Source organism: Artemia franciscana, chromosome 7 (assembly GCF_032884065.1).
Source record: "Artemia franciscana chromosome 7, ASM3288406v1, whole genome shotgun sequence".
Lineage (NCBI taxonomy): Eukaryota > Metazoa > Arthropoda > Branchiopoda > Anostraca > Artemiidae > Artemia > Artemia franciscana.
Genome location: NC_088869.1, coordinates 30350522 through 30361183, shown reverse-complemented (window position 1 = coordinate 30361183; position 10662 = coordinate 30350522). Strand labels below are relative to the sequence as shown.

General features: G+C 28.3%; 1 protein-coding gene across 4 annotated transcripts in view; it reads left to right on the top strand.

The window, feature by feature from the left end:
- The first annotated feature begins 314 nt into the window (after positions 1-314).
- LOC136029146 (proto-oncogene c-Rel-like) overlaps positions 315-10662 on the top strand; it is a 62646-nt gene continuing 52298 nt past the window's right edge. The window contains exon 1 of one of the 4 annotated variants that reach the window (XM_065707239.1): positions 315-546. The gene's annotated coding sequence lies outside the window, so the exon portion shown is untranslated. The remainder of the gene's footprint in view (positions 547-10662) is intronic. The other 3 variants (XM_065707238.1, XM_065707240.1, XM_065707241.1) reach the window with 3 other exon arrangements.

The following is a 10662-nucleotide window of genomic DNA, read 5'->3' as shown; positions in this document are numbered from 1 at the left end:
CAGCAACTGTCTGCGTTGAAAAACGGGAATCAAAATACTGCAACTATACATTGTCAAACATCAATTAAAATACATATACAACACAATAATAAAAATTAATACAAATTTTACACATTATAACCAATAACAATACAACCAAATGTCGATAAAATATGTCTAAAATGATAAATGGGGCAATTCTAAAAATCCTATTGAACAGGTAATAATAATTTAAAAAAAAAAAAAAAAAAAAATTATAGGGAATGAACCAAACCAGTTTAAAAACTGTTACGGAAGGTTGAATGATCATTAAGGCGTAAAATTTAAATTCTTTTTCGCATGCTTTATCATCAGTTTTATCATATCGCCGCTAATCATATAAATCATTTCTTCGTTTTGCCTCTAGATTCGGAATTTCCAGGGAATTACCCTTTAGTGGAATGGTTTTTCTTAAAATCAAATTTCACGTAGTTGTACTCTAAGTTTTGTGCTGAAACAATAATCAAGTGTAAGAATTGTTCTAGATATTTTGCCTAAATCAGTAGACAGTATGCATAGCTGAGTTTGGTAAGCTGCCTAAATCTCATGTTTATTAGGTGGGCTAATTTTTTTTATGTATAAATAGTCTTGAGAAGGATTATCATGAAGCCAAGCTATGCTTCTTGAAGGGTTACCTACATTTCACAACATTGAAAATGTTTCTGTAGCCTACATTAGTACAATAGTAGCCTATTGTCATTTAACCTTATAAACCAAGCATCAGTAAAGCTACACACACACACACACATATAACAAAAAGAGAAATCACCAATGCAACAGCACAAACACATAAAAAAAAAGAAGACAGAAGGAGAAAAGGAAGACGGTTTTCCTAAATTAGTGATTAATATAGACCAGCACTTGAATGAGGCCTTAACCCTACTCATCCATACAATCACATAGGTCAAACAGCATAGCCATACACAATCAACCATAAAGAATAATCCATGGACAGGCAGTCATGTCGTCAATAAGTATAAGTCATCATTTACCAAACAATAAAAACAGTAAAGACAAATAATTCAAAGGCAGGAGAATAAACACTTGCCTATATGGTTTTGGCACTCTAAATTCTATTAAAGTATATATAGCCTATATATGTACAAAATAGGCTATATATAGCCCTATATGGATTTTTATGGTTTGTTCTGCTTAGTAAGTATCAATAAAGCCATACATATTAGCCTACTTTTTTTTTTTACCTTATTTATTATAAATAAGTATGACAGTCTACTTCATTTTGTTATATAGCCTAAAGAGTACATTGGTTCATTCATATTCCTTTTTGTTCTTCATTCTTTTAAGGAAGCCTCAATAAAGTCATACAGATGAATTTTTTCAGTAAAATTATGACAGTTCATATAACTGACTTACCAATAATGTGAACATACCACTTGATGCCTTTTTTTATGTTCTTTACAAATCCTAAACAAGCAATTGGTCAAGCAGAAGGCATTTTCCAAAAATGTTTGGTAATAATTGATCAATGAATAAATGATGGCATATCTGCTCTTGGATTCTTTTCACTGAACTAGCTTCCAACTTAAATAGTGATACAATGAGTTACATTTTATATCTTCAGCCTCCAAAATGGAAACTTAATCCTATTCAAGTAAGCACTGAGATTATAATGGATAAGAAGTCAAGTTTTCTCCCCACTCAGATAAGTTAGTTTTCAGACAGAAAGTCTTAAATGATTACCCTGATTTTCTACAAATCTATACATATGGTTTGGTAAAGGGGTCCAAAGCTGCTTCAGCTGCAACAATCTCAAGTTACTCTTTTATTATTTGTACAAGGCTGCCAGACAGATCTTCCATTCTGAGTGCTGAGATTAAAGCTATAATTATGACACTTAAGGTAGTTAATCCCTACTATCATAAAAGTTGGTTGTCTTCTCAGACTCAAAGTCAGCTTTCCAGTCAATTTCAAAGATACACAAATAAGCACCTGACTCAGATCTGTACTGCCTTTGGAGCCTTCTCTTTGACCTACTACAGAAAAATATTATCATCTAGTTTCAACACCTTCCAGGTCATCAGGATATAAACTATAATGGAATTGCTGATTTGTTGGCAAATTCTGCAGTGGATACATCCATTTCTAGCAATGCTAGGTCTTTTGCTCTATCTGACACAGGTAGTTCATGTATTCCTACTTCCTGCTTCCACGCGCGTAAGTTGTTACACACCATTGTAGTTGTGTCCCTGTGTCTCACCTGTGAATAGATATATATATATATATATATATATATATATATATATATATATATATATATATATATATATATATACATATATACATATATACATATATATATATATATATATATATATATATATATATATATATATATAAATATATATATATATATATATATATATATATATATATATATATATATATATATATATATATATATATATATATATATATATATATATATATATATATATATACATATACATATATATATATATATATATATATATATATATATATATATATATATATATATATATATATATATATATATATATATATATATATATATATATATATATATATATATATATATACTAGCTGTTGGGGTGGCGCTTTGCGCCACCCCAACACCTAGTTGGTGGGGGCGCTTTGCGCCCCCCCAAGCCCCCCTGCGCGCGTAAGTCGTTACGCGCCATATTAGTTACGTGCCATTGTAGTTGTGTCCCTATGTCCCACCTGTGAATATAGATATATATATATATATATATATATATATATATATATATATATATATATATATATATATATATATATATATATATATATATATATATATATATATTTATATATATATATATATATATATATATATATATATATATATATATATATTTATATATATATATATATATTATATATATATATATATATATATATATATATATATTTATATATATATATTTATATATATATATATATATATATATATATATATATATATATATATATATATATATATATATATATATGTTTTTAACTACGTAAAACTTGCGAATATACAACATTCTTTGCTGTCCCATTGTCTGTGCATATAAATAGATTGTCAGGTTTACCGACTCTTGAACATGCAACATATAATGGTCCATGGGAAAACAATCCGTATTCAGATCTATACCTCATGATTCTAATGATTGCCCTTGAGCTTTGTTGATGGTGATTGCTAATCGACCATTCCCTGAGTCGCCATCGTCATTTATATATCCCCCTGTGCACCCCGGCGTCCCCTTTGTAGTTATGTCCCTGTGTCCCGGTCGTCATTTATATTCCCTGTGTCCCGGTCGTCATTTGTGTCCCGGTGTTCCAGTCTGTGATTTCTCTTTGAGTGTCCCGGGCGTCATTTATATTCCTTGTGTCCCGGTGTCCCGGTCGTCATTTATATCCCCCTGTGCCCCCCGGCGTCCCCATTGTAGTTGTGTCCCTGTGTCCCGGTCGTCATTTATATTCCCTGTGTCCCGGTCGTCATTTGTATCCCGGTGTCCCGGTCTGTATATACATTCGTTTTTTAGTTTTGTTTTTCTCCGTTATTTTTTTCCTTTTTTCTTTTTTTTCTTTTTTAGTTTATTTAGATTTTTTAGTTTTTTTATTGGTTTTTAGTTTTTTTGTAGTTTTTACCATTTTTTTAGTTTTTTTAGTTTTTTTTTTTACTTATGTCCTGGTCGTCATTTATACTCCCTGTGTCCCGGTCGTCATTTGTGTCTCGGTGCTTTGTTGATTGCTAATTTATATTATATTTATATTTATATTTTTTATATTTATTAATATTTTTTTAGTTTTCTTTTTCTCTTATTTTTCAGTTTTTTCCTTTTTTTTAGTTTTTTCTTTTTTAGTTTTTAGTTTTTTTTTGTTTTTAACCTTTTTTTAGTTTTTTTAGTTTTTTAGCTTTTTTAGTTTTTTTTATTAGTTTTTAGTTTTTTTTTAGTTTTTGCCTTTTTTTTAGTTTTTTCAGTTTTTTTTAGTTTTTAGTTTTTTACCTTTTTTTAGTTTTTTTTTTAGTTTTTTAACTTTTTTAGTTTTTTTTCTTTTTAATTTTTTTTGGAGTTTTTACCTTTTTTAGTTTTTTTCTTCTTTTGTATTAGTGTGAAATAATTCAGACGTCATAAGCGGACAAACACGACGTCACTCGACAGACAGACAGACATAACCCACAAACAACTTATTTTTATATATATTTATTCATATTTTTTTAGTTTTCTTTTTCTCTTTTATTTTTCGGTTTTTTCCTTTTTTTTAGTTTTTTTCTTTTTTAGTTTTTAGTTTTTTTTTAGTTTTTTACCTTTTTTTAGTTTTTTTAGTTTTTTTAGTTTTTTAGCTTTTTTAGTTTTTTTTATTAGTTTTTATTTTTTTTGTAGTTTTTGCCTTTTTTTATTTTTTTCAGTTTTTTTTTAGTTATTAGATTTTTACCTGTTTTTAGTTTTTTAGCTTTTTTAGTTTTTTTTCTTTTTAGTTTTTTTTGTAGTTTTTACCTTTTTTAGTTTTTTTCTTCTTTTGTATTAGTGTGAAATAATTCAGACGTCATATGCGGACAAACATGACGTCACCTGATCCATCCACAGATCCACACACAGACAACTTATTTTTATATAGATAGACTAGCTGTTGGGGTGGCGCTTCGCGCCACCCCAACACCTAGTTGGTGGGGCGCTTCGCGCCCCCCCCAAGCCCCCCGCGCGCGTAAGTCGTTACGCGCCATATTAGTTACGCGCCATTGTAGTTGTGTCCCTGTGTCCCACCTGTGAATAGAGATAGATATAAATATATGTTTTTAACTACGTAAAACATGCGAATATACAACATTCTTCGCTGTCCCATTGTCTGTGCATATAAATAGATTGTCAGGTTTACTGACTCTTGAACATGCAACATATAATTGTCCATGGGAAAAACAATCCGTATTCAGATCTATACCTCATTATTCTAATGATGTGTCCCTGTGTCCCGGTCGTCATTTATATTCCCTGTGTCCCGGTCGTCATTTGTGTCCCGGTGTCCCAGTTTGTAATTTCTCTTTGAGTGTCCCGGTCGTCATTTATATTCCCTGTGTCCCGGTGTCCCGGTCGTCATTTGTGTCCCAGTGTCCCGGTCTGTAATTTTTATTCGAACAATCCCTGTGTCCCGGTCGTCATTTATATATCCCGCCTGTGCCCCCGGCGTCCCCGTTGTAGTTGTGTCCCTGTGTCCCGGTCGTCATTTATATTCCCTGTGTCCTGGTCGTGATTTGTGTCCGGGTGTCCCAGTCTGTTATTTCTCTTTGAGGTTCCCGGTCGTCACTTATATTCCCTCTGTCTCGGTCGTCATTTGTGTCCTGGTCTGTAATTTCGTCAGTTGAAAACTTATGATGAAATAAATTTTTAATTTTTTCCCTTTTTTTGTTTTTAGTTTTTTTTTATTGGTTTTTACCTTTTTTTAGGTTTTTTAGTTTTTTTCTTTTTTCTTTTTATTTTTTTTTTGAAGTTTTTATCTTTTTAGTTTTTTTATTTTTATTTATATTTTTTTAGTTTTCTTTTTCTCCTTTATTTTTCAGTTTTTTCCTTTTTTTAGTTTTTTTTCTTTTTTAGTTCTTTTAGTTTTTACCTTTTTTAGTTTTTTTTAGTTTTTTTAGTTTTTTAGCTTTTTTTATTTTTTTTTATTAGTTTTTAGTTTATTTTATGGTTTTTTCCTTTTTTTAGTTTTTTATCTTTTTTTAGTTTTTTTTTAGTTTTTAAGCTTTTTTAGATTTTTTTATTTTGTTTTCTTTTTTTTTGTAGTTTTTACCTTCTTTAGATTTTTGCTTCTTTTATTTTTTTAGCTTTTTTAGTTTTTTTTCGTTTTTTCTTTTTAGTTTTTTTGTAGTTTTTATCTTTTTTATTTTTTTGTATTTTTATTCATATTTTTTTAGTTTTCTTTTTCTCTTTTATTTTTCAGTCTTTTCCTTTTTTTAGTTTTTTTCTTTTTTAGTTTTTAGTTTTTTTTTAGTTTTTTACCTTTTTTTAGTTTTTTTAGTTTTTTAGATTTTTTAGTTTTTTTATTAGTTTTTAGTTTTTTTTTGTTTTTTTTGCCTTTTTTTAGTTTTTTCAGTTTTTTTTTAGTTTTTAGTTTTTTACCTTTATTTATTTTTTTTTAGTTTTTTAGCTTTTTTAGTTTTTTTTTCTTTTTAGTTTTTTTTTGTAGTTTTTACCTTTTTTAGTTTTTTTTTCTTATTTTGCATTAGTGTGAAATAATTCAGACGTCATATGCGGACAAACATGACGTCACCTGATCCATCCACAGATCCACAGACAACTTATTTTTATATATATAGATATAGATATATACATATATATATGTATATATATATATATATATATATATATATATATATATATATATATATATATATATATATATATATACATATATATATATATATATATATATATATATATATATATATATGCGTATATATATATATATATATATATATATATATATATATATATATATATATATATATATATACATATATATATATACATATATATATATACGTATATATATATATATATATATATATATATATATATATATATATATATATATATATATATATATATATATATATATATATATATATATATATATATATATATATATATATATATATATGTTTTTAACTGTGTAAAACATGCGAATATACAACATTCTTTGCTGTCCCATTGTCTGTTTATATAAATAGATTGTCAGGTTTACTGACTCTTGAACATGCAACATATAATTGTCCATGGGAAAAACAATCTGTATTCAGATCTATACCTCATTATTCTAATGATGTGTCTCTGTGTCCCGGTCCTCATTTATATTCCCTGTGTCCCGGTCGTCATTTGTGTCCTGGTGTCCCAGTTTGTAATTTCTCTTTGAGTGTCCTGCTCGTCATTTATATTCCCTGTGTCCTGGTCTGTAATTTCTATTTGAACAATCCCTGTGTCCTGGTCGTCATTTATATATCCCACCTGTGCTTCCAGCATCCCCGTTGTAGTTGTGTCCCTGTGTCCCAGTCGTCATTTATATTCCCTGTGTCCCGGTCGTCATGTGTGTCCTGTTGTCCTGGTATGTAATTTCATCAGTTGATAAACATGACATCAGTTGACAAACAACTTCATGATGCATACAGCTCAATCCTTATAATGACGTCAGTCAACACACAAACATGACTTCACTCGACACACACACAGACAACTTATTTTTATATATATACTAGCTGTTGGGGTGGCGCTTCGCGCCACCCTATCACCTAGTTGGTGGGGGCGCTTCGCGCCCCCCCAAGCCCCCCCGCGCGCGTAAGTCGTTACGCGCCATAATAGTTACGCGCCATTGTAGTTGTGTCCCTATGTCCCACCTGTGAATATATATATATATATATATATATATATATATATATATATATATATATATATATATATATATATATATATATATATATATATATATATATATATATATATATATATATATATATATATATATATATATATATATATATATATATATATATATATATATATATATATATATATATATATATATATATATATATATGGTTTTAACTACGTAAAACTTGCGAATATACAACATTCTTTGCTGTCCCATTGTCTTTGCATATAAATAGATTGTCAGGTTTACCGACTCTTGAACATGCAACATATAATGGTCCATGGGAAAACAATCTGTATTCAGATCTATACCTCATGATTCTAATGATTGCCCTTGAGCTTTGTTGATGGTGATTGCTAATCGACCATTCCCTGTCCCGGTGTCCCGGTCGTCATTTATATCCCCCTGTTTCCCCTGGTGTCCCCGTTGTAGTTGTGTCCCTGTGTCCCGGTCGTCATTTATATTCCCTGTGTCCCGGTCGTCATTTGTATCCCGGTGTCCCGGTCTGTATATACATTCGTTTTTTAGTTTTGTTTTTCTCCTTTATTTTTTTCCTTTTTTTTCTTTTTTAGTTTATTTAGATTTTTAGATTTTTTAGTTTTTTTTATTAGTTTTTTTTTTCTTTTTAGTTTTTTTGTCCCGGTCGTCATTTATATCCCCCTGTTTCCCCCGGTGTCCCCGTTGTAGTTGTGTCCCTGTGTCCCGGTCGTCATTTATATTCCCTGTGTCCCGGTCGTCATTTGTATCCCGGTGTCCTTTATTTTTTTCCTTTTTTTTTTCTTTTTTAGTTTATTTAGATTTTTAGATTTTTTAGTTTTTTTATTAGTTTTTAGTTTTTTTTTCTTTTTAGTTTTTTTTTGTAGTTTTTACCTTCTTTTTAGTTTTGTTAGTTTTTTTTTTTACTTATGTCCTGGTCGTCATTTATACTCCCTGTGTCCCGGTGCTTTGTTGATTGCTAATCGAACATTCCTTTTGTCCTGGTCGCTTTCTCTTTGAGTGTCGTCATTTATTTTTTTCTTTTTTAGTTCTTTTAGTTTTTACCTTTTTTAGTTTTTTTTTTAGTTTTTTAGATGAAAATTTTTTTTACTTTTTTCCTTTTTTTCTTTTTAGTTTTTTATTGGTTTTTACCTTTATTTTAGCTTATTTTTCAGTTTTTTCCTTTTTTTTAGTTTTTTTTTTTTTTTTTTTTTTAGTTTTTTACCTTTTTTTAGTTTTTTTAGTTTTTTAGCTTTTTTACTTTTTTTATTAGTTTTTAGTTTTTTTTGTAGTTTTTTCCTTTTTTTAGTTTTTTCAGTTTTTTTTTTAGTTTTTTATTGGTTTTTACCTTTATTTTAGCTTATTTTTCAGTTTTTTCCTTTTTTTAGTTTCCCTGAGTCGCCATCGTCATTTATTTATCCCCCTGTGCACCCCGGCGTCCCCTTTGTAGTTATGTCCCTGTGTCCCGGTCGTCGTCATTTATACTCCCTGTGTCCTGGTGCTTTGTTGATTGCTAATCGAACATTCCTTTTGTCCCGGTCGCTTTCTCTTTGAGTGTCGTCATTTATTTAGATTGTTTCTCCTTTATTTTTCAGTTTTTTTCCTTTTTTTAGTTTTTTTTCTTTTTTAGTTCTTTTAGTTTTTACCTTTTTTAGTTTTTTTTAGTTTTTTAGATGAAAATTTTTTTTAGTTTTTTTCCTTTTTTTCTTTTTAGTTTTTTATTGGTTTTTACCTTTTTTTTTAGCTTTTTTAGTTTTTTTCGTTTTTTCTTTTTACTTTTTTTTAGTTTTTATCTTTTTTATTTTTTTTTATTTTTATTCTTAATTTTATTAGTTTTCTTTTTCTCTTCTTTTTTCAGTTTTTTCCTTTTTTTTAAGTTTTTTTTTTAATTTTTTTTTTTCCTTTTTTTCTTTTTAGTTTTTTATTGGTTTTTACCTTTTTTTTTAGCTTTTTTAGTTTTTTCGTTTTTTCTTTTTACTTTTTTTTTTAGTTTTTATCTTTTATTTTTTTTTGTTTTATTCTTAATTTTATTCATTTATATATCCCCCTGTGCACCCCGGCGTCCCCTTTGTAGTTATGTCCCTGTGTCCCGGTCGTCGTCATTTATACTCCCTGTGTCTGGTGCTTTGTTGATTGCTAATCGACATTCCTTTTGTCCCGGTCGCTTTCTCTTTGAGTGTCGTCATTTATTTAGATTGTTTCTCCTTTATTTTTCAGTTTTTTTCCTTTTTTTTGGTTTTTTTTCTTTTTTAGTTCTTTTAGTTTTTACCTTTTTTAGTTTTTTTTAGTTTTTTAGATGAAATTTTTTTTTAGTTTTTTTCCTTTTTTTCTTTTTAGTTTTTTATTGGTTTTTACCTTTTTTTTAAGCTTTTTTAGTTTTTTTCGTTTTTTCTTTTTACTTTTTTTTTTAGTTTTTATCTTTTTTATTTTTTTTTTTATTCTTAATTTTATTAGTTTTCTTTTTCTCTTCTATTTTTCAGTTTTTTTCCTTTTTTTTAAGTTTTTTTTTTAGTTTTTAGTTTTTTTAGTTTTTTTTTCCTTTTTTTTCTTTTTAGTTTTTTATTGGTTTTTACCTTTTTTTTTAGCTTTTTTAGTTTTTTTCGTTTTTTCTTTTTACTTTTTTTTTAGTTTTATCTTTTTTATTTTTTTTTTTTTTTATTCTTAATTTTATTAGTTTTCTTTTTCTCTTCTATTTTTCAGTTTTTTCCTTTTTTAAAGTTTTTTTTAGTTTTTAGTTTTTTAGTTTTTTAGTTTTTTTAGTTTTTTTAGTTTTTTAGCTTTTTTATTTTTTTTATTAGTTTTTATTTTTTTTGTAATTTTTGCCTTTTTTTAGTTTTTTCAGTTTTTTTTTTTTAGTTTTTAGTTTTTTACCTTTTTTGTGGATCGTCACCTGATCCACAGATCCACACACAGACAACTTATTTTTATATATCTACTAGCTGTTGGGGTGGCGCTTCGCGCCACCCCAACACCTAGTTGGTGGGGGCGCTTCGCGCCCCCCCAAGCCCCCCCGCGCGCGTAAGTCGTTACGCGCCATAATAGTTACGCGCCATTGTAGTTGTGTCCCTATGTCCCACCTGTGAATATAGATAGATATATATATATGGTTTTAACTACGTAAAACTTGCGAATATACAACATTCTTTGCTGTCCCATTGTCTTTGCATATAAATAGATTGTCAGGTTTACCGACTCTTGAACATGCAACATATAATGGTCCATGGAAAACAATCTGAA